Consider the following 24,702-nt stretch of genomic DNA (forward strand, 5'->3'; position numbering starts at 1 on the left):
GCTACATTTTGCCTTGAATTCATGAAGCAATGGAATAAACTGGCTGCTCATAATAAATGTCTACACACCTTAAAATACAAATGCAGCTTGCCATTTTAAACCACATTAGATGGAATTATCTGCAATGCAATATGATTCCATCTTGGGAACCTCACTGTTTTATGTTTATAACCCCTCACTAGGTCATATTTTCAATTTTTATGGGTTATTTTATTATTGTTTTGCTAATGACACTTAAGCCTCTTTGTTTCTCTCTCATAATGCATCTTCAGTGACAGATAGTGTGGTCTCTTGGCTGTGAGTTTGTGGTTGTGGAATAATTTTTAGCAATTATACACTTTATTGATTAAACTGTTCCTTCTGTTCCATGATTCATGTCACCAGACAGTGCACAGGGGAAAAAACAGAGTGTAGAATAGAAGAGAGTTGTGTTGGATTCTTCCTCACCAACCCCAGCTTTCACAGATAACTCTCAGCCTCAACAACATCTTGTAGCCAACAGCCCATACAGTGGAAAACCACAAACCACGTGCAGAATTGGCACATAAAGCAAGTGCTGCTGGAAGCAGTACTGACGCTTCCTGCGTGCTTTGAGGTATAGACTGGAAAAGGGACAAAAGGTTGGTTACAGTTTAAGCAGCCTGTGACATTGTATTGTCTACCTGACTCCTCATATGGTTTGGGAGCAGGCTTGCAGAAGTAGTTATGTCTAGGATTCAGAGTACTGCTTTTATACTTAGAGAAAGTATAGTCAGCATCTCTGAAAGTGTTCAAAGAAAGAGTAGATGTGGCATTTCATTATATAGTTTAGTGGGCATGGTGGTATTAGGTCAAAGTTTGGACTTGATCTTAGTCTTTTACAATCTTAATGATTCTATGATTCTAAAGGCCTATCTAGTTATTTCATAGATTAATCTCTCTGCCTTTATTCTAGATCCCATAGTGTCTGCATTATGTCCCATAGCTTGAATTTCCCTGGACCAGCACATACTTCTAATGTCAGAGGAATTAGGATGAAATCATCTGAAAGCATTTGTTTCTTTATGAACAAATGTAAAAAGCAGTGAAAATAAAGTTCTTTCTTCAGTAATAAAATCTTGTGCTTGTTGCCATATGGCTCATTTTGCTGCCTACAGTTGCTGGGTCATCTCCTAAACCCAGCTCCCACCCTCCTGCCACGGTCACTGGTGCCTGCTGATGTTGTAGGGAACATTCTGTACTTTTCAGCTGTTTCCACAGATCTTTTGATGTTCTTTGTATTCAGCAGTTCTCAATTTGTCTATATCTACATATTTGTTAATATTCTAGTAACAGAGGTTTCTGCTTCATCCTTTTGAAGTTGGTTCTTTTTATTTACTTGTCATTAGGCCTCAGATATTTTTAACATATGTGGAGTGGATGTAGAGTGTGGACTGTGACACTTGGTCAGTTTTGGGAAGTAGCTGGGGAAGAGGAGCTGACCAGGCACTTCTGTGTGGGAGCCCCAGGTGAGACTTGTGGGGCCACAACCAGGGCTAGCCTGGGGTGGGGGAAGGCAAGCTCTATTCCTGAGAAAGAGATAGAGGCAATACAAAAACTTGCAATTTGTTCTTTGAAGCTTTGTATGCAACTGACCTTCGCTTAAGCATTTTGTACTATATAAATATTTCAAGTGAGCCATGAATCAAGATTAATGCATTAGGTGACTACCAAATCATTAGCAGTGCAGGATGTAATAAAGTTGATGCCAGGGTTTTATTAAACAGGGCGTGTTAGTCATTAAGAAAAAGTAATGGTGTTGTGTAAATGTGAGAGCAGAACCCAATTTCCTCTCAGCCTCATCTTAAACAGGTAGTAATGTTAGGAATGGCAAGTAGAGAGGTAGGAAGTCAGGCATGGTTTAAATTGTTATAGTCACTTATTTGCTGCATCTCTTCTCACAAAGAAGATGATTCCATACCTTATTTTCTGTTTGGTCTCAAAATCATAATCTGGATAATGCCAGGAGAGCTGATTTGTCTGAATCAAAACCAGGTACTGAACGGAACACAGAGCTGAGAAGCAAGGCAAAACTCAGAGATTGTATAAGTACACAAGTGCCTAATCCTTTTTATATTCTTAGTAATTGAGTAAGAACAGGCAATGAAACATGTATAATCTGTATATTCTCAATAACAAATAGGAAAAAAGCCAAAATCTACGATTCTTTTTATGCTTGAAATTTTCGTATTTCCATGATTGTCATCCATTTAATTTATTCATTTTGTTTGGGTCTCCACATAATGTGAGTTTGTGCTATGAAGTAGATAAAAAAGACACTGCAAAAATTATTGGGCTAATAGCTGAAAGTTCACTATGCTGGTATTTCCCTTTGTGTCCATTACTGTGAATTACCAATTAGGAGAACATCAGCCCATTTAATAAATGCAACCAGTATTTGTATTCAAACAGGGCTTCTTACCCTTGCTCCTGTGTCCATACAGGGAAGGCTGGGCACTGCTGCCCCATCTCTTGGTGTGTTGGAGTTAGTGATGCAGAGACAAGGGAGGTGGAATGACCTTCACTGCCACTCACTTGTTTGCTCTCAGCAGCTTCCTCTCCCCTTCACCTGCTGTAATTCAGGCTTTCCATGACTTTTAGGCCATCACTATTGATTCCATAAGTATTTTGAGCTACTGATGGTGGTTTTTTTACTCTGGAAATTAATCACATGAGATATTGGTGCTGATTGTCCTGGTTATTTCCATTTTTGGCCTTGTTCTATCTTGTTCTCTTTTATCTCAAGTACTGACTTTACCACTCCTGTTCTCATGGTTTCTGATGAAAATGCTGCTTTTATCATCTTTCCATCCCCTTTAGCATTTAATTCATCACTGGCTTTTCTCATCCCCTCATACTGATGTATTTCAGGGATCCATTCTGAAGATGGATCCATCCTAATGATACCCACACATAGTTGGCTGCAGTAATCCTCTGTCCAGGATCTTCTCTGATAATTCTTTTTCCTTTTTCATTTGAAAACAAATTTTGGAGATTTCAGCTTTAGATCTGCTCCTTGCTAGGGGAAGTGTTTTTTGTTCACCAGTTTCTCGTCCTCAATATTCTTCTTGAAAAATCATTCATCCTCTTCTTCAAATTGCTTTTTTCTTAACTGAGCAGAGCTTTCATAAGTAGAGTAGTTACAGGGTAAAATACCAACAATAACATTTTCCAGTGGCCAAATCCTGCAAACCAGTCATCTGTTATCATGTAGTTTTTTGGCAAAAACAAGTCTATGGTGGCTTTAGGAACTGATAGACGGGATTGAAGTGTGTACTGAAGAATTTCTTTATGCAGATACAGGTTTAGCTGATGGCTCTGCCTTGTAAACTACCCTGTCTTTTTTAATACATTGTCCTTAGCTGAAGTAAACATATTTTTTTGCATTGCTTATTTCTGTGAGCAGTAACTAACATGTGATTTAAATGATCAATTTATAACTCTCTGAAGTTTCTACCTTATTTTATGGTGATTTATTTTTGTGTAGAATGTGCTTTTACTGCAAGTGACATTTCAAGAGTGTATTGCAATCTCTGAAGTCCTTGAACTATTTCCAAGCCGTGAGCCTGCTGGGGTTTAAGCCAGTTTGGAAATCTGTCTGTTGGGTTGATGAATTATAGTCCATGTAGTGAGCACTCAGCCTCCACAAGGTTCATGGCATCTTCACCTTTAAGTATCTAATTTATGTAGAAATGCCAATAAATTATTTAGAAGGGCATGCTTGCTGATATCAGCAGTTCTGGAGCAACTAAAAATGGAATGACTTTGAAAATCATTGGAAATGTTGGCAGATCTTCAACAATTCTTCCTGGGTTCTGGCTGTTAAATATTTGAGAAGAAAAAGGCTGGTTTTCCTTCTTTTCCCCAAGATTTTCTTATGAGATTTTTATGAATTTATCAGATTGTTCTTGGATTAAAGTCTGCATTGATTCTGGAAATGTGTGTGTCCCAGAAGTGTATGAGAGGACAGTGAATGTTCAATATAATATAAATATAAAAGAACTTCTTTCTTTCTTCCTGGCTCATTAAGGATCTGTTCCTGAGTTTTCAGAAACCTGAAGTCTCTACCAATAAACTAAACACTGTAATGGCCTCTTCAGTGATGGCAGAACACACTCTGACACCTCTGCCCCGTTCTGCTCTGTGGGGCTGCAGATTGAGTAGGATCACTTGATGATCCTGAGCTGAACTCAGAACTTTCCTCTAGGACTTTGTTGTAGTTGTTGTTTGGTTGAAGTTTTTTGCTTCTGTCACAAGTCAGAGCCCCACCAAGGCATTGCTCCAGTAAGGAAAAGGGAGTCGCTCTGACTGGCCCAGGCCACACTTAGTTTCTTCATATAGGCACATGTATAGGGGCCAGGCAAGGACCCAGGTTAGCACAACATGCAGTTGATGATGTAGGAATTTGCCCTGAAAGCCCAAGTAATCCTGCTGGAGAACTGCAAATGTTGACTCTTCAGGTTAAATACCTAAATCTGTCTGAAGGTGTCTATTGAAACAGCAGTGTTTTTACAAGTGCTGAACACCTAAGTTCTTTATTAAATCAACAGGAATTTGAAAATCACCTTGTAGACACAGGGGGATAAAATTAACATTTATTAATGTACAGGCTTACAAGAATCTGCTTTAGAAGAGAGAGGAAAACCCAGTTGTGGCATATCTTCACTTGGGTTTTATAAGATACCACTAGTCAGAGGAACATTTGCAATCTTTGTCTCTCTCTCCTTCCCTCAAAACTTCTCTGTTCCTCCATAGAGATATCCCTCAAAGCAGAAAAAAAACAGGGAAAGGAAAGATGACGTGAAAATAGAACTTGACTAATCATTATTTGATTACAAATGCAAATTGTCATTCCACTCTTATATTAGATTAATAAAAGGCAGGTGCTGCTGTGCAGCCTCCCCTTTGGGTGGCTGCTCAGACCCAGGGCTTCTGCCTTCTGCATTTCTCCAAAAGCCAGGGCATTATTTGGCCACCTATTCTAAAAAGAAACATGCCTGTATGGAAGGTGATTTTCTTTCAACTGTAAGTTTATACCATATAAGCAGTCGGTGAAAACTGGACTTCAATTTTAGCTTCATGCCAAATGAGAAAACAAGCTGTACTGCAGGTAATATTTTACAGGAATATGACACTATATTGATTTTCTTTAAGACTGAAATTCACTGGAGTAGTGGTGCAACTTTGTTCTTTGCTAAGATCTGTTTATCAAAACTTCTATGACTAATTTTTCCTTTTATTTTTTTATTATTATTTGCAAAGCCTAATTGAATTTTACAAACAGGATTAGATCTTTAAAAACTGGAACGTTGCTGGGAATGATTATGGAAGACCAAACTAAAGCAATTTTCTGTTATTCACAGTGACAGCACAGTGAGCTCCTTTCGAAGGGCATCATGTGCAAACAGCTGTTACCTTAGCATGGAGCTGGCTTAGGACTTTACAATTTGGAAAGCTGGTGGGTTTTCATCTGAAAGAGTAACTTTGGGATACAGAGACTGGTTTTTATGTGTGAACAGACAGTGCTAGGGAGGGGAGCAATGAGCATCGTCACTATGGCAGGTAGTGCCACCTGCTTGGACTTTGGTGCTGTACTGGCTGCTGCCAATTTCTGCATCCATGTGTGGCTCATTGCCTGTTTCAAAGGAAATATCCATCACATCTATGCAAGGGTCTTATTTTAACCAGTAAACATATGGTGAGCATAGCTGCTTTTAACTGTTGCCAGAATACTGAATTTTTAGGTGTGAATCTGTTGCAGGGCTTTGTCTTGAGACAGGATTAGGCAGCAGAAGGCAGAGCTTCTTGAAATAGATCCTCATGCACATAAATTTAATTCATATGATCAAATTAACTCTTTGACATTGTGTCAATATGTAGAAGGAGACTCCAAGAGTATTTTCTTATGGATGGGGTTGATAGAAGCACCTTAAAAATTTCAGGCAATGTCATAGTTTTTGTCTGCTGGCTGTCTCAAGGGTATTCTAATGATGACAAAACATTTCAGGTTGTCAGCTGTGACTTGCTTAACAGAGCCTTTATGGTCAACACTGCCTCTTTTAATTGAGCTCTTCACAAGTGATACTAGGACCATTTCTAACAGACAGAGGCCATAGTTCTGATGGAAACTTTCAGCATCCACTACCAAGACTGAAGAGAATTTGAAAATCTGTTATTAAGAATAATTAAGTCACTGGTTGTAAATTCTCTTTAATTTGTGGTGGGTATATAAGTATGTCTAATGCTTGGATATATGAGTATGCTGCCTGCGTTCCACCCTCACCATGCAATGCAAACCCCAACATCACCATCTTCTTTAGAAACTGCAGCAAATTCTGGTAATCATTAATTTATCCAATCATCACATTACCTCACTGGGAGACTGGCTGAATTTAGAGGAGGCTATAAATTATTAAATAGTCTGAGAAGCAATAATATCTGAGAAAGGAGTAAAGAAGCAGTGTTAGAATAGGAAATGTCCTTTTTGAATAATTTTGTTTCAATTGTGGTCAGTTATGGTCATTCCATTTTGGTTTTCCATAAGTTTCTCGGCTACTGCAGGAATGCTTTTAGTTTTGCATTTATTTCCAAACATTTTTCAAATTATTTTATGCATGCTGGGCTTTCCTTTTAAGTTCTATCTGGAAACATTCTTCAGAGACAAGTAGGGACCTCTCTGGCATTCTCAAGGACTGTATCTCTGGTAGCTGCTTTCATGAGTAAGTAACCATCTGTCTCATCGTATCTGGCATTCAAGCAGGGAGAAATAGAATTTAGAGATACAAACATAAATAAAACTAATGGCTGTATCCTACAACATCTTACAGCATCTTCCAGAAGAGACTTTTTTTAGTTAAACTGAACAAGTTGCCTCTTGAAATACTTAATCCTCTCTGAAAACTTGCAATATAAACAGAGGCTACGATAGAGGATGTTATATGCTATGCTCTCTGAATTCAGATACATTTAAGAAGGGTGTAGGTATGTTACATAACATGGTTTTGAAGTAAAAAAAAAAATAAAAGGGCAGTAAGGATGAAGATGAAAGTATAAGATCTGTATTTCAGGTTTAGTTTTTCAAGTCCATTTAGAAAATAGAGTATGGTCAATTGATATAAAAGTATTTTTCCAGATGTGTTAATGTCTTTATTATGAGGTAGCACCTGGTACGGCACTGGAAGTTATTAGATTGTGTGTGCATGAAGTAATACACATAGAAGAAGTTAGATTAATAACCCATAATAAATCATATACCACAAGGGTATACAGTTAATATCAAGATTAATTATGCACTGACTTCTAAGTCATTATATCATAGATATCAATGTTGAGGTTTAATTTTTCTCTAAAAACTGATGAATTCTGATATTGCTGTTTAACTATTTATAAGCCCCTTTGAGATGCAGCCTGAAGCAAGGCAAGGAAACATCATTTGCCTTCAGTAATGCGGTGGTTAAATCATATCAGAATTTATTTGGAGTTTCTGTTTTCTGTCCCAATCTTGTAAACACCTTGTTATGTTTTATCGTAGGAGGTGTATGGTAGTACCTTGTTTTTCTCATTTTTACACTCCTGATAATCTTCTAGTGGTTATTTTTTGTCATCATTTTTATCTGATTTATTAAAAAGCAGGAAAAACACAGAATATATTCTGCCATGTTGATGAAGTTTTATAAGATCTTTAATATATTGTGTCAAATATAATTTGTATTCTTGAATCATTATCATGTGAAAAATCATAGTATTTAATTTCCTATCCTGATTAAGGGTCAGGTCCACTTTGAGATAGACACCCATGAGTTGGGCTCAGCTTCCCACACTGTGCCCAGAGAGAACTGGAGATGATGCAGGAGTTGGTGCACAGGGCAGGCATCCTCCCACTAGGGAAAGGATATCACTGTTGTAGACATCTACTCTGTATCTTGGGTATTTCTCCTCAGAGCAAGTGTTTATGTTGGTAAATCATACAGCAAAATGTCTAGGAAGTACCTAAGCACTCATATCTGCATCCCACTGAAGTACATGGGGCTTCAGAACAACTTTAAATGGTTTCCTTACTATAGAGAGGCATTAAATGCATTCCTGAGTTCATCTACAGCTGAGCCTATGGGCATGTGGGGCCAAAGGAAACCACTGCCCTTTCCCAACAGGATTTTCCCTGTGGATGTAGGAGAGCAGGCAGAAAAGACGAGCTGTATCATGCATTAAGAATGGCAGCATTTCTTAATTGGTATCAAAAGGATTTAGTAAAGTATTAAATACAGTTACTAATTTTAGGAGCTGCCTGTAATATACAGAGTTAAATTTGTATTTAGATGAAGAAATCAACAATACTCTGAGGCACACTATACAGTTGCTTAATAAAACATTGCCAGACAAGCAAAGAAGCCTAACTCTAATAGAGTCATGATTTACTTTTTTGAAGTTACATATTTTCTATTCCTTGGCTTAAAATAAAAGAAAATAAATCGCACACATGGCTGACACTTGCAGTTTGGAACTGTACACATCATCCCCATACAACACACACCATCCCTCTGAGCTCAGAGTTTAAATGGTGCACAGAGGGTGATGAGTGCCATCTGGACTAAGGTAAATGTCATCCTTAATGGACATGGGAAGCGTTTTTCCAGAGGCTGATTCCGAGTGCATCCTCATTATCCAGCAGGCCAAGCATCCCTACCTCTCACTGATCCTGTGTCCGCCCATGGCAGTGGTCTTTGCCAAATCAGACTCCACGAAAGATGCTCAGGCAGTTTGCTGTGACTGCTACAATCATTCCACCAGCATCAGAGAGAAATGGGATTCTTCTTCCCTCAACAACAAATATTTTAATAATTCATGATGAAAGCGGTGAGCTGGAGCTACATGTGGCATCCATTCATGCAGCATAACAGGAGCTACTAAAATATACAGAGATTACATCTACCTGTGCAGAGCAGCAGGTAACAGACAGCAAGCCCAATGCTGTTCTTCCATCCAAGTTCAAATGCTCCTGTCCTGACAAGGCGATGGAAACAGCTGATTAGCTGTTACCTCCTGCTCCTCTTACTTGAAATTGTGCCTTTACCTCTCCCTTGCTGCTCACACCGCAGATGTGCTGCCCCTGGGCACGGATGCAAGACCAGCTGCAGCACAGGAGCATGTGTTTCGTTATCTGGCACAGCTTCACAAGAGGCATTGCTGGAAGTGAGAGCTGAGCAGGCAGCCTGCTGTGTTGCAGGTGAGCTCTGGCCTGTCCTCATGGGCAGAAATAAGGGGAACTGCACCCTTGCTCTGTGCCCTGCCCAGCAAACCTCCTGTGTGTTAGGCTCAGCTTCAAGGCTGCTCCTCTTCTTCAAAACTATCATGGGAGATTTTTTTTTTCTGTATGTGATAAGGAAACTTGAAGGAATATGGCTTTTAAAGAATGCTCAAATGGAGAGGTGCTTAGGCGCTGGGGCATCAATTTTTGCAGATATTTGGGAGCCTCATCTGCAGGGAAACTGAGGGCAGTCAACCACCTAAATGGCTTTTAATAACCTATCCCTGCTTTTGATGCAGTTGCCCATATATCTTGTATAGATGACCTAGTAAACCCTCCATATTACCCCAAATCTCTGTTCCTAGTGTGAGGGTGTTCCATCTCTTCACTCTATTGACAAAAGAGTGGCAGCAAAAGCTACAAACCAGTGAGGATGCAGAAGGATAGAGATTTCAGGATCAGCATCCCTACAGAGCGAGCTTAATGGACTGTTCATTACTGGATTGAAAACTGGATCCATACTACAGACTCCCAGCATGCATGGTTCCCTTCTGCCATGGAGTGACCAACTGATGGGGAGAGGAATTAGCTCAAAATCAGAAATTTGAATTAGTACAAATATGAAAAAGCCTGTACAAATTAAATTTTTTTCAACCATTTCTCTCGTTTTTGGTTTTTTTTTTCTGAAATGAGCATTTTCTGATTTAGAAACTTGAATTCTTAATATAGACTTAATGGAAGTGAAAAATTAATTGTGTTCTAATTAAGAGGTAGGTAAAGTGTGGATGATGTGGAATAGGATACTCTCAGGAAGTCCATGCTCATCATGAACCTAAGTTTCATGGACTCATCTTTGGAGAATGTCTGAATTCAAAATTCATGTTGTCAAAGAATCAGGATTATATCAAGACATCTCTCACTCTCATGGGGGATAATGACTTCCTGCCTGGATGGAAAATGCTCTCATTTCCCATGAAAAGTTGTCACAGAAAGGTTAAGTACCTCCTGTAATTTCACAGAGACATTTGGTACAAGCCTTTGGCTGCTGTGTCTCTCTGTGCCAGGCATTTTTGTTGTTCTAGAAGCTGGTGGCATGGTACAGCCTTTAGCACAAGGCTCGTTAGGGCCTTAGATGATTGATTATTTTACATTTTATGTGCTGTGCAGTGGTGTGACTTGTACTCAGAGCACCTCCTCACGTAGCTCTTGCATCTGGACTTGGCATCACTGGAATTGTGTTACCAGACCCCAGGGTGGGGGAAAAAAAAAAGGTAGAACTGGGCTTATTATTCCCTGTAAGGGAATTTTTTTGTTAATGTATTTTTTATGGGAACACAACAGAAGCAGACAGATTCCAACTCTTTGTCCTCTTACCCAGGAGAGGTCCTTCTTTCTCCCGGGAGGGAATAAAAAATACCAAAATCACAAATAAATGGTGATGAAGCAATTAAACAAAATGGAAATTAAGGAAATGTGGGAATGAGTTGCTGTTGATGTGAATTTTAAGAGTCCTTCACAAAGGGTTATGTAAGAGAATGAACTAGATTCCGATTATTTTTTTGAATTCCTGCCAAGAACATGAAAAAGAGAATAATACAAAGTTTGTAGTGCCCCATTAGTTTGCTATGAGTATTCCTGAACATAATATGACTTTTTCATTTTATGTTATAAGGCTATTATAGCAATATTTTGAAAGGCAAGTACTTTTCTTTGCTATTCCAATACCACAAAAATGTATTGGGCACTATGGCACAGTCTTAGCATATTTCTTGTTAACAAGGAGTAGTCATAAAACAGTTTTTTTCTCCTTGTGGTAGTTTTGGCTTTAGTTTCATCTAGGCCTAGGCCAAATTCAGCAGGCCCAGAAGATGTGACATAGATTAGAAGGGACAAGCATCACCTGACTTAAGCAACCAAAGAGGTATTTCATATCATCTGACATCATCGAGAAGTGTCAAGGAGTATAAAAAAGACGAATGTAGAGCTTCTGCCTCTTTTGGTCTTTGCCTTAGTCCCAGAAGGACACACTGCACCATCCCAGGAGGGATGGGAGGCCCGGGCCCTGCACCAGCTCAGCACCATGTTATCTTAGGGAAGTAAAATGTTTGTTCTTAGTCTTCTCTGCTTGGGTCTGTCTCTGGGGAATTGAGTTCTCAGTTTAAAAACCTCCAGGGACGGTGAATCCACCACCTCTCTGGGTCATTCCAATGCCTGATTACTCTCTCTGCAAATAATTTTTTTCTGATCTCCAACTTAAATTTCCCCTGGCAGAGCTTAAGCCCGTGCCCCCTTGTCCTATTGCTGAGTGCCCGGGAGAAGAGACCAACCCCCACCTGGCTAGAACTTCCCTTCAGGTAGTTATAGACAGTGATGAGGTCACCTCTGAGCCTCCTCTTCTCCAGGCTAAACAACCTCAGCTCCCTCAGCCTCTCCCCATATGGCTTGTGCTCCAGTCCCTTCACCAGCCTTGTTGCTCTTCTCTGGACTCGCTCCAGCACCTCAATATCCTTTCTGAACTGAGGGGCCCAGAAGTGAACACAATACTCAAGGTGTGGCCTCACCAACTCAGAGTACAGGGGAAGGATCACTTCCCTGGTCCTGCTGGCCACGCTATTTTTGATCCAGGCCAGGATCCCATTGGCCTTCTTGGCCAGCTGGGCACACTGTTGGCTCCTGTTGAGCTTCCTGTCAATTAGTACCCTCAGGTCCCTTTCTGCCTGGCTGCTCTCCAGCCACTCTTGTCCCCAGCCTGTAGCGCTGTATGGGGAGCCTGTAGCTTAGCCCAGGTGACTGCCCCAGCACCTATCCCAGCTCTCAGAGAGGTGGTCTGGCACTGAGATCCATGTTTTACACACACCAAAGCTCAAGGTGCCCTCGTGATCTGTGGGAGACACAGGGCAGATACATCACACCAACAGGCACCACGGCCTCAGGAACACACATGGTGATGGGATGTGCTTTCAGATGGAGATTTATAGAACCTTAGAATGGTTTGGGTTGTTAGGGACCCTAAAGATCATCGAGTTCCAAATCCCCTGCCATAGGTAAGGACACCTCTCACTAGACAGTTACTAAGAGCCCCATCCAGCCTGGGGCTTGGAGTCCACAGTGTCTAAAGTCTTTTTATTCCCTGTGAACCCAAAGAGCCCAAGGGAAAAGAGGAAAAAAAATGAAAAATCAAACTAAAATACAGAAAAAACAACAAACCAAAACACCCGAAACTACTGTCTTTTCCTTCTGCAATTCTTCTGATTCTTTTGAACTTCTGATCTGACATTTGTTATTAATTTTTCACTAGTAATAGTCCTTCAAAATATGGGGAGGGCATGAGGTGAGACAGTGAAACTGTGCTGCTTTTCTCCACTGTTTCTTGGTCCTACCTGACAGGGAAGGGGCTGCAGGTTTTGACTTGTGACCTGTTTCTTTAGAGGAGCCAAGGTCCAGCTCCACTCAGAGTATGGGAGGACAGTGTTTCACATTTTAGAGGAGATGAACACTAAAGAACTGACTTCTCCTACAGAGCTAAGGCCAATATTGACCATTATCTGCTCTTTATAGAGGGAAGTTTCAATGGTGGATCAGATGAAAAGCTGTTCAATACACAAGGGGAACGATGCAGGATTTTATGTCAATGAAGGGGTAGGAAAATAATGCAGTTGATTTATCTAGAGGAGCTCATATGAGCTGTCTGTTCCTTTCTTCTGCTGCTGCTATCTTTTGGCAACCAGCACAGCGGCCACCATATGAGCACAGATGAGTTGTGTCATATCCTCTCTTCACTTCATTGACGCAGAACATGTCATAAAATCTTACTTTCCTCGTGTCACCTTTCAGTTCTTGAGTTTGGTGACAGCAAATGTCACTTGAGAAAAGCACAAGGGCTATGACTGGTGATAATTTTTGGAAAAACTGTGTGGAGCTGTGACACCTCAAAGACATGTTCTTATTGTGTTTTGAGTGTGAATGTCAATCTCCTACTGGGTGTCCTCTCCAGGTAAAGGAGATACCCTGTGTATAGTTGTTGTGAGAGGGCGAGGAGTCTGTAGTTTGCAAGTCAGATGGTGGGGAGTGGAGAGCCTGTGGCAATGCCATGAAGTTACAAGAACCATTTTGGATCTCTTGAAAAAGTAGGATTTCAGCTGATGTTCACTCTTTTGTCAGTTAATATTAGTGGAAAACTGAAAACTGAGATCTTCTAGACAGATGCCATGAGTCCAATGAAGCTTCACGCTTCCAGCTGCAGCAAGACCAACATCAGGTCGTGCTGGATGAGAAGTTTGGAGTTCAGAAGCCAAATCCTGCTTTTTCTGAGTTTACAGAAGGATGTGCAAGCAGAGGTAGAGGGGGTCACAGTCTGGTGAATGTAAAAGAGAGCTGACAAATGGGATTCCTAACCAAAATGACTTTATATTGCATTACAGGAAGTGTTAAGCTTTACAGGCTGGTAGGATGGAGAGTCCTGCTTTTAATTATGATTCAACATTATCTTTCATTGGTAATAGCCTTTTTGTAATCAAAGAAGGTAAAAATGAAATGTGCGTGGCTGATTTCTATGTAAACCAATGAGCAATACAATCACAATGTAGTTTTAAATTAAATTCTTTTGTTCCTTTTGTTAATTTGAGTTTGATGGCTTTCCCTGGTGCCAGAGCATAATTTACAGCACAGAAAATTTCCTTAAATTGATTTTTAAAAATGCACTCACATACACTACATTAACCTTTTCATTCCCTTATGGTGTGTGTCAAAGAAAAATGATCCCTGTAACTCTACTTATTGGAGAGATACATCTGTGAATTATATTAATTGGCAGAGTTCTCATTATGCTCTGAACAGATTTTTCACTTGGTGAGTGCATTCTTGGCTGTGCTAATGCTTTTCTGGCTCTAAAAGCCCAGTATCCCAGCCTCCATAATTTACCTTCTCACTGCTACTTGTCTGGTCACTTCTGAACCCTTTTATTAATTATAGAGGAGTTTTAATTTAGATCAGGAGAAGAGAGGTGTCAAGGCCCAGGTCCTCAGGAGTGTTTCTGTGCCTAAGTCCTGGTGAAGCCACAGGGAATTAAGGATCTGAACATCTGTGAGGACATTTCCCCGTGCATGATGCAACACAGTGTTTGTAGCCACTACAACGGGGCTTACATGGGGTACTTGGTAGTGACGTGTAAACTGGAAGGTTTGTTGCAGCATTACATGAGTTCAGGATGTCTTCAAGTCTTGCAAAATGAGTGAGATGGATAGGGAGTGAAGACAGAGAACCTTTTTTAGGTGTGTTTAGATCAGGAGTTAATCTGAAACTTGCTGAGCTCTGTAGAGAAATGTGACCATGGCTGTGCCTGCTGGGTCTGATAATCCCCTCAGTTCTAGAAACCAAACCCTGCTCCATGGGAGAATAGCAGGCTGGTGAAGTGTGGAGGAGGAACTCTGTTCTTGAACACTTGTCTTTTTCCTTCCTAACTCTGGATCTTTTTGCCATGGTTTACAATGAACCTGCCACACAAAACTCATTGAGTCTGCTTGAGTGTTTTTTCTCTTTTCAAATCCTACAGCATGTTTGAATCAATATTATATCCCTACATTTATGGATAAACCACCAGTGTGACTCAGGAGCAGAGATGCTTTTGTCACTGCTGTTAAAGTGGTAATATGAATTTTGCAGGGAAATTAAAAATGGTCATGGTAATGCAGTGGTTTACTGGTGGTGACAGTGGTGGCAATGCCCTCATGAACTGCATCTTCTAAGAGGAAAGAGTTGCAATTTGTGTGTCAATTAGTTTTGCTTTTTTAGTTTTTTGAGTGGGAATGTAGATTTTTCAGTGCCATTCTACAATTCACTTACTGAATCTCAGAATTTTATTGAATTAAGGGTATTTTTTTCAAATGAAAAATGGGCAAGAAAAGTGTTCTTTCTACACAAATAGTCATGCTGCTGTGGTGTTGTGCTACAGTCAACACAGCTCAGTGTTTTGTTTTCCAGAGGAAAAACTACTTAGGTTGTTTTTCCTGCCAACCAGAAAGTTTTGAAAATGAAAATAAACAACTTTGAAAAGCCTTGTAATGTGCTGTGAGAAACTTAGCAAAACCAAAAATCAATTCAAATGACCAAGCACAGGACTCGTAAACCTTGGAGTCACTTTGCCTGATGGCAGCATCAGTACTGAGCCAGCTCCTGGAGCTTCATGCAAAAAGCCCAAGTACCCTTGGAAGAACTGTAATTCTTCAAAACACAGTTTTCGTAAGGTAGAGCTAGACAAGGGCCTGGGGGGGATTAAGACTTTTTTGGTGTTTTTTTGTTTGTTTTGTTTTTTTTATTAACTTCGCATATATTGAATCAGGATATCCATGAAGTGGTTTCTGGTTCAAGAATGTCGGAGAAAAACCCAAGCAAATCCCAACAGGGTAACTAAGATATCTCCTAGATACTTTGAGGATGCTCTCACAGCCTGTACACTCTGCTCCTGGCCTCCTTATCAGAGTGATGCCCATGGATGTCAGCACAGGTTGATGCTAGCCAGCAAGAAACAGTCAGCATTATAAAAATGGAAAAGATAATGTTTCACTGTTGTGTCCCTTACCCCTTACTTCTGTGTTAGTAATAGGACCAGCTCAAGCAAATGATTTTCCTTAAGAGTGTTGCTGTAAAAAAGTCTGTAAAAAAGACTCTAAGCCAAGTTTTTCCAGGAGATAAGATAAAGGGTAGTTACTTTAATGAGCAATCCCGCTCATCCAGGAATACATCGACGCGCGCGTGTGCAAGCTTTGATTTCTATAGCTTTTATGATTTAATCTATCCAATCACTACTTTACACATGTCCAGTTCCACCTCTATCCCCTCCCAGTCCCCACCCCCTGTTGAATTGAGGCTGGGGTCGCTGGGACCCTCTGTCTTCACCCACCTCCTCTTCTTCAACACATAAAGGTCTTTTGGATGCTTGCCGGTGCTCCGGGTCACTCTGCTCTGTGTTTATGTTTCCCTCTGATATCCTCCAATCTTGTACCTTGAGAAAGAGACTAAATAGCTGGCAGATCTTAGCTGCCTGTTCTGGAGCACGGGTAGAGATAGGACCTTATACTTAAGCTGCTAAATATTAACCCACTAAAAATCTACAGTGCTACATCTACTGTGTTCCTAAAATCTCCAAAATATGAAAATTGAAAAATCAAAAACCTCTCCAGCATCAGAGTAAGAATTACAGAGCTGGGCATGAGCTGTGGACTAGTATTTAGGTTTCTGGTTTGGGTTTCAGGTGGACTTTAGGGCTGCATTTGTATGATGAAGTAGCCTGGAGAGGTGCAGGGGACCAACCGCAGGTGATTACTGGTGTGGTTCCTTAGTGTGCTCCCAGGCACCATTTAGGCCCATTAGAGCAGGACTTTGGAAATCTCATTATTATGGACTCTGAGCAAACGTTCTCTCCCCGCCAAACACGTGAATTGTCCCTGCAGCCTCCTCTTCCCTGCAATGCTGTCCCACACCATCCTATTGCCACGGTCTGTCCATGTCCCTCACCTCCTGGTGGAACTCCAGGACTCGGGTCAATCCTGTCTCTGACCTTCTTTCCCAGCTGCTCCCAGGGTTCTGGGACCTTCTTGAGCCATCACCTTGCAGCCCTCATGCCAGCCAGTAACCCCACCTGAAATCCCCAATCCACCTCTAAGATGCGATGCTGACCCGCATTTTGAACAAAAAGCAGCTGCTGTATTTTAGATAGTAATGATAGATGGTGGTTGGCATGGAAGGTTAGACTGAGGGTGCTTCCCTCTTTCTGTTGGATGTTACCAAGAGTTATGTGAGTTGGTCAAAAGAAAAGCAACCCTCCCCTAGTCCCCATCTGCTTTAATTCACACCTGAGTTCTTTGAATTATTGTATTGCAGAGGAGTTTGCAGGTAACATGGCAAAGTAATTTCTATTTTTGTAGCACACAGTGCCATTTCTGCGTCCTGAGTTGGATGGACACCTCAGGAGAAGGCAAAGTGAAATTGATAAATTCATTTTCGTCCCCCTGCTGTACACATAGATTTCATAATTCCTCTTCCCACTCTCTCTGCAGTGCAGAGACCTCAAACCTGAGCTGTCTTCACAGCTCTTTTTTGTATTGTTCCCAAGCAAATTATTTAGGAATTAAATTTTGTTTGACTCATGTTTTCGATCCTGTACAATTTAGAAACAAAGTACTTGCAAACCAAACAAATAAATAAAGTGTAGGAGGTAATAAAATATGATATTGAACAAAATTCCTAATGCTGTCATTCTACCTAGGGAGATTAAACACCTCACTACTTCCCTCATCACAAATTCTTTCATAGTCTTCAGAGTCATAAAATGAATATTTTCTTTTTTTTCCCTGAAATACAGTTTCACTAAAAATTGTAATTGTCTTTTTACAAATGTAAACAGAATGGCATTTCATTGGAATTAGGGGAGATGACAAAGCTGAGAGGTGGTTTCACCAATGTCTCAAATAGTTCAGAGACCATAATTCTTCAAGAAATAGAGTAGGGAGATGCCATCCTGACATGCCTTGGCAATATCCCTTTTTTGCAGATGCTTTCTCCATGGCTGTGAAATGTTTCAAGGCTCTTGTGTGTGTTGTGGCTCAGTTTGGAGGGAACCAGGCTGTCAGAGCATTGTAGTGGAAAAACTGGAGCTGAGCAAGTGCTGTGGCATAGGGGGGTCCTGGGATCAGTGATATAATCTGTGGCATTTGGACTTGCCAGGCCTTTTCCTGGATTTGATGAACACACAGGCTCTTCTGCAATAAAATCCTAAGCATCCAACCAAGTTTTACTTGTGCCATGGCAGATATTTCACCCTAGGAGATGATTTGCTTCTGGATTAGTGGATGAATGTGTGTGCTTATATCAAACACTGAAATAAAATCAAAGAAGTGCAGTTGATTTTATGGGCTCTGTCAGTATTGGGAATGGATCTTTAATTATGATTTGAATTACAGTATCAGCTAAGGGCTTCTGTGAGGATTCACAGTCCCACCCCTCTGGGTGCTATAAAAACATCTGGGTTACAGCAGATGAATGAACCAAACTGATGGGGAGAAAGGGAAGGAGATTAATAAGATGACATTAAATCAAGACAATCACAGTTTCTTGGCTAAAAGTATCTCGAATCACACATATCCTGTGCTGTACCCAGGAGCAATGTTGCAATCTCCTTTGTCCTGGCTTAGGTCAGAAGGTGGCCATGCCCTTGGCTGGAACCACTTGTAGTGCAACAGGTCCAGATGGTGTTGGCAGCTTGAATTTTTTTCACCTTGAGAATAGGCTTCTGGCAGAATTTCAGAGTCCATATTCCAAACTTCCAATTTATTTTGGAAATCCCATGAAGTCACTCTGTCCCTGAGCACTAGGAATAATTCGGGAATGTTTCCAATAGCAGAGCTGCCTATTTACATGCTTTATAAGGGCATAGGAGAGTGTTGCAGTTACTCTACTTGGGTGCAAAAGTCATGTTAGATGCCAGTTCAAAATACAGAGACGCTAAATTAATCTTTTAGTGCTGCAAGGTCTGGAGCTGCTCCAAAACTGTTTCATCATAATGCCCATAAAAAAGACAGGATGTTATTAAATATCCATTTCTGCAATACAGAACAGCTAGGAATTCCAGATACTACTGTATTTAGATCATTGTACAGATATATATATATAGATATATATAGATATATATATATGGATATATAGATATATATGGAGGATTTTTTAGCTTAGAAGCAGCACTGAGTTTCATTTGTAGCTGACACAAATTGGCTTTGCTCCAGTGGAGCCAATGATCTGTGTCAGTCAATGCTAGTTGAGGATCTGGTGCCTTCTGCTCTAAAACTGTGAAAACCCGTCATCTGTTAAAGCTACACTTAGGCGTGGGATGCAGATGGCATTCATTTGCTCCTGTTGGTTTGTAATAGAAACATATATGACTGAAAGCTCGACCAAAGCATAAAACATGCGAGATTTAATTTTACAGAGAGCTGAGTGTTACAGGTACAGCCTTTTTGTCGCTCACTCACAAATACTCGTTAGTGCCCAACTTCAAACCATTTACCTGCCTGCGCTTTGCTGAAGATGGTGAAAGGAGTTGGACCTAGAGGGCCAAATGGAATGTCTTTAGGATATTTATAAAAGAGCCTCCCAGAAATCCAGGGCAGCACAATGTGTAGCACTGTGTGCAGGGTAAGAGATTTTTCTCACAGTGCTGGGGAGTAGACGGCAAAGATGTTAACTAAGTCATTGCTCCCTGTTAGTAAAAGCATCAACAGAAGATGAAGAAAAACATAACGTACTTGTCTTTCATCACCGCAACAGGCAGATGGTTTTATCCCTCTTACTTCTGTTGGGGTTTTGCAGGAAAGCCCACATACATGCCATGCCTCATTTGTAGAAACAGAGCAAGTTTTTATTCCTCTCATTCTAAAGTGTCACCTTTAGCATCTGAACAACTGAGTTTACAGTAGCCTCAGGCTTGGGCTCTGTGTCTGTCTGCAAACTGATTGATATTCAGCATCACACTCCAGCTGGAGCACAGCTCAGGGTGGTCTGCAGCAGCAGGGGAGAGGGAGGTGAGTAGAGAGGAGAAGGAAAAGAAAGAAAATAAATAAAATATCCCCAAGCAAAAGTAACTCAGCTTGAATTCAGAGGCGAGAATGATGCAGTTATATGCCTATTATTGTTTGTCTTTATTACGATACTACCAAAGTTCTGTATTGACCAAGGTTTCCACTGTGACAAGAAGGGTATCAAAAATTATTCCTGCCTATGAAGAACCTCTATCCTAAGTTTAAGGCAGGGGAGCAGTGGAAGATCCAGGCAGGAGGGTTTTGATGAGACGGTAAGGCAGTATCAATCAGCAGTACAACCAGGAATCTCAGGGAACCTCCTGCTGTAACCACTGCAATGCATCTGGTTTCTTGCCATTATCATTGCAATTAGTGTTTCTTTTTTTGCAGCATAAGGTTAATAATCTAATAACTGTGTGGGTTACCCACTCTTCAGCTCATTTGTTGTATTATTCAGCAGTTATAATCTGCTGCAATTTTGTGTTATAAAGAACTAATTAACAGCAAGATTATTTTTCCACTGAACTCCACAGGAGTTTTTTGCCCAGGACAACAGTGTTCCTGTACCTTAATTCCTCAGCAAAGTTTTTATTCTGCATCATATTCTGAACTGGGTGAGCTGACTTGCTAAAGACATCAGGCAAAAGTCTTAATTCAGAACCAGGTAGAATGAGTGGGAGGTAGAATACACATTTTTCATTTAACAGTGTTAACAAGCTTGTTAGAAGATTTGTCATTTGCTGTGTTAATTAGTGTAATATTTCAGGTTAAAATTTAGAAATAAATTTAAAAAAATGAGGGAAGAAGCAGAGCTTGCAAGAATGGCAAGCATGGAAACTATGTAACCAGTGCTATAAACCCCCATCCTGCTATCTCTGAAGCCAACAAAACTTTCACCTGCTTTTGTATAATACCATTCATTTCTTGGGTTCTCTTTTGTCATTTTGCTTCTTTCATATTTACACCAGAGTAAATTATTCTAGAGCTCAGTCTCCTGCCTGCGGCCATGCCTCAGGGACACCTGCTGCAGAAATGGCTCTCACATGCAGCACCTGTATCTGGAATGCATGTGTTCCAGTGTAACACACCTGGGATTTATTGCTATTGCACAAAAGTGGCAGCTCTGTGTTAAAAAAAACTAAGAGACCCACCATGACTGTCTCAGTGCTGGTACTTCATACATTTTGATTCAGGATGTATACTTTTAATTAAATAATACCAATACTTGACAAGTGATGTCTATATTGTCCTTCTTTCATTTAGCAATATAGACATGATTATTAAAAAAAAAAGAAGTTGTGCTGGATGAATTGTTTTAAGAAGCTGTTATATTATGATAAATGTGGCCACTGTGCTGGCAGACTTTTGGCAGGTTTCAAATAAACATGCCAGAAATAATTTTGTTGACAGCATCTTGGATCAGAGCACATCCATAACATGTCAGTACAGTGATTCTTTCACAGGCAGGAAAATATGTCAGCACAGATCTGTATTTTAGAGTCTTGAAAAAATGCAGGTTGTCTGGATTTATGGCTTCAATGTCAACTTCACAGGTGGGTAGTGATATTTTTCAATCATAAATGAAGATGAAAGTGATAACATTTACAGTTTTTAATATGCAGCGTCAATGAAGTATGCTTATGTTAAAACCTGTGCTAACATCTGGTTTACTTTCTGAACCCAAATCAATTAAAGTTTCATGTAAGAGGAAGAAGGTGGTGAAAATCAAACAGCAAAGCTAAAAAGGAGAAAACTAGGCTGAGGGCTTTAGCTTGCTTGCAGAGGTCATACAGATGTGTTGGTGTAAAGCAGAGAGCTGGTGGTTCTTTACTGATGAGTGACTTTGTTTTAAATGTTTTTTATCATGTTGTTTTCATCAGAGTAGAAGCTGTGAGTTCTTGGTTTATTTCTATTTGTGTCATATGCTCAGATTTCAGTATGAAAACTGAAGTTGGTATCTTTAGGATTAAGAGCCATGGTCACAAAGGGCATCTGATTGCTGGCTGCCTTAGATCTCCACGTTTCCATCTGCTAGCTGGGATCTTTCAGGAAAGGGCAAATTCTGGCTTTGGATTGTGCTTTGGGAACAAACCTTTTGAGGTGCCACTTCAAGAATATTATTTATGTGCTTGAATCTATACCTGCCTAGGGCTTAATTATAAAACACCTTCCTGGCTTCAATCCCAAGAACAGAGGCTTTCCTGAGCACTGTGAATAGGCAGCTGATGTTCACTGGTGGGAAATCCTAGTGAAAGGTAGGAGTTTGCTGCCAAAGGCATGGGGTATCATGGGCTGCTGGTGAGGCTCTAATCTCCTGGTGGTCAAAGCTGGTCACAGTGACATAGTAACATCTCTCTGGAATTAACAGAACTACAAATAAGAATGGCCTGAGGTGTTAGTGCTATCATATATGTGGTATGATGTGTCTGCAGGTTTGCTCTAAGTGATTCTATCAAAAGAGACTTCAAATGACTGAGGTTAAAAAAAAAAAGGCAGCTTTCCAAATCTGTGCTGAATAAAGCTGTTTGTCTTTCTTTGAAATGTCATTTATCTCTTCTTGCTCTATCAAGAGAAATTTCCTGATGGAATTTTGAAAAGAAAGTGAGAATGTTCTTTTCTGCTTCCTAGCAGTGTATTGAACCCCAGCGTTTTGCTTATGAATCGTTTTTCTCCTCTTGATACACTAGAAAATCCCAGTCTTTTTTGTTGAGATTTTGCTCAAATATTGATGGAATGACTGAAGAATTAATGGGATTATGACTTGATAATGGATTCAGTGAAAGTACAGGTACCCTGAAAGCTTAAGTATGTGTGTCCTATTACTCTGGGACTCGTGGCTGGGGAAACCACACTTAATGCAAGGTTTTATTAGGCTTTTGAACTACATCTGGGTTTATATCTAATTCAAGTCCATGATCTATTTTTTTTTTGAGTTCATAACTTCTGGCCATTTGCAGTGAGAGTGTCGTTGAATTATTTTCAGGACTGTGACTGTTGCCAACAGTTGTGTGATGATGTCACTGTCTTGCCTCTGTCCCATGACACTGTGAAGGCTTGGCTGGGTTTCTTGGCTTCTTCTCTCCAGCATTCATGTCATCCCTCTAGGGGTCCCCCTGTGCCCTGCTGTGAAAGAAAGAACATTTCTGCCACTTACTAAGAAGCCCTGGATTTTTTTCCCAGCTTATTTATCAATTTCTTTCCCTAGGAAACTCACAGGGTGTTAGAAGACTAAATTAATTGACATTTGTATTCATTCTTAGGGTGAAAAGTATAGAAATGGAAGTATTTATGTTCTTTTTGTTTGCTTGTTGTTGAAATTGCATTTCTCAAGGCTCCTGACCTATTTTCCAGATTTTTCTCCAGTAATAACAATAAACTATAAATTTGTTCCTTCTAATTATTTTTCATTTTAAATAGGCAAGTGCAAATGAGGAGAAGGCAAGGAGGGGAGGATATGCTAACCTCTACCCCTCTTTGCTGGAAGAAAGAGAACCCCTTGTGTCTTTTCCAGAACTAGAATAAATGATGGAATACAGATGCTACCTCAGATGTTTAATGCCTCAGAATTGACTTTCCATTACAAATTTACAGCCTTTGGAATGGACAGATCCCCAAACATATAGAACAAGAGTCTCAACATTAACCTTTTCTGTGAAATTATTTTTTGATATGGAAAAGTTAAAAATATTTTCCAACATCTTCTGAAATCAAATCTCTGAGGCTTCCCTGCCTCCGTGTTCAAGTCTTGTGTATGAGAAAAATTACAGTAAGTGAAACAAATTGAATTACAGAAGAACTTAGTCTACTATAAAGCTTTTTGTTTTCATGAAAAAATTAAAACAGAAAAAATAAGAATAGATTTCTAAAGAAGTACCAGTAGCTCTGTTTTAGACACACCATCCCTCATAATAAAGGAAATGAGGCAAAAATCCTCAATAGATGAAGTCAACAAGGAGGAGGAGCATCCAGAGCTGTTCTGGCTGCGAGGGCAGATCCCTTGAGTGAATTCAGCCTTCCAGAAAACTGGAGTGCACTGATATTTCATACAGTTCCTGGAAGTACTTCAGTGCATGCATGAAATCACATGTAATGCAAAATGCCAAGGGGAATCCAGCAAAAAGCATGAAAGGGATAAAGCACAATAAATATTTAAGATCTTGTGAACGCGAACGCAGCACTTCATAAAACCCTCGGTCTCGAGAGCAGGGGCACTGTGTACGTCGCAGACAGAACATATGGTGCAACCACAGTGAAGTCTAAGCTCATCACTGAATGGTGATGGAGGTTTTATTATAAAGTTTTAAGGACATGATTAAATTTAATGTATATGCTAGATGAGAAGCCTGTCTTCAATTTCTTAGACCTACTAGCCCAAGAATGCACACCACATGCCCCGAGGAGATGTGATGTGTTCTGGGAAGGCAGAAAAGTTCACCATGAGGATATCCTTATTGATTTTTATCTCTGTATGTGCCCCCGTGAATTATTTATACTCCTGTATTCTCTGACATCTTATTATAAAAGTCCCTTGGACTTTACTGTAAAGCTCCTTATTCTCAGACTTAATGAAGGTTGGTAGGAAATCAGCATTGATAAGTGAGTTTGGATGAGCGCTGGGTTGGACAGCTGGTTTGCCAGGAGCTGATGGGGAGTGTGGGTTTCTCCATCAAACACCCTTGGGTACATTACATGTCTTCATTGTATAATGACTTAGGATGGATTCAATTAATGCCACAATGTATTATAACAGTGTGGGTTGTATTTGGCTCGTGACCACCCACTGTGGTCGCAGGGTGTAGTTCTGTGGACATACCTTGCTTTTTTGATTCTGCTGCTTGTTTTCTTATCTAAGTGCCCTTTCTAAATGTTCAT

General features: G+C 40.2%; 1 protein-coding gene across 4 annotated transcripts in view; it reads left to right on the forward strand.

Annotated features, from left to right (window-relative positions):
- DPP6 (dipeptidyl peptidase like 6) overlaps positions 1 to 24,702 on the forward strand; it is a 547,763-nt gene that overhangs the window by 353,047 nt on the left and 170,014 nt on the right. The window lies entirely within an intron of this gene.

The sequence above is a fragment of the Pithys albifrons genome, chromosome 7 (assembly GCF_047495875.1).
Source record: "Pithys albifrons albifrons isolate INPA30051 chromosome 7, PitAlb_v1, whole genome shotgun sequence".
Taxonomy (NCBI): Eukaryota; Metazoa; Chordata; class Aves; order Passeriformes; family Thamnophilidae; genus Pithys; species Pithys albifrons.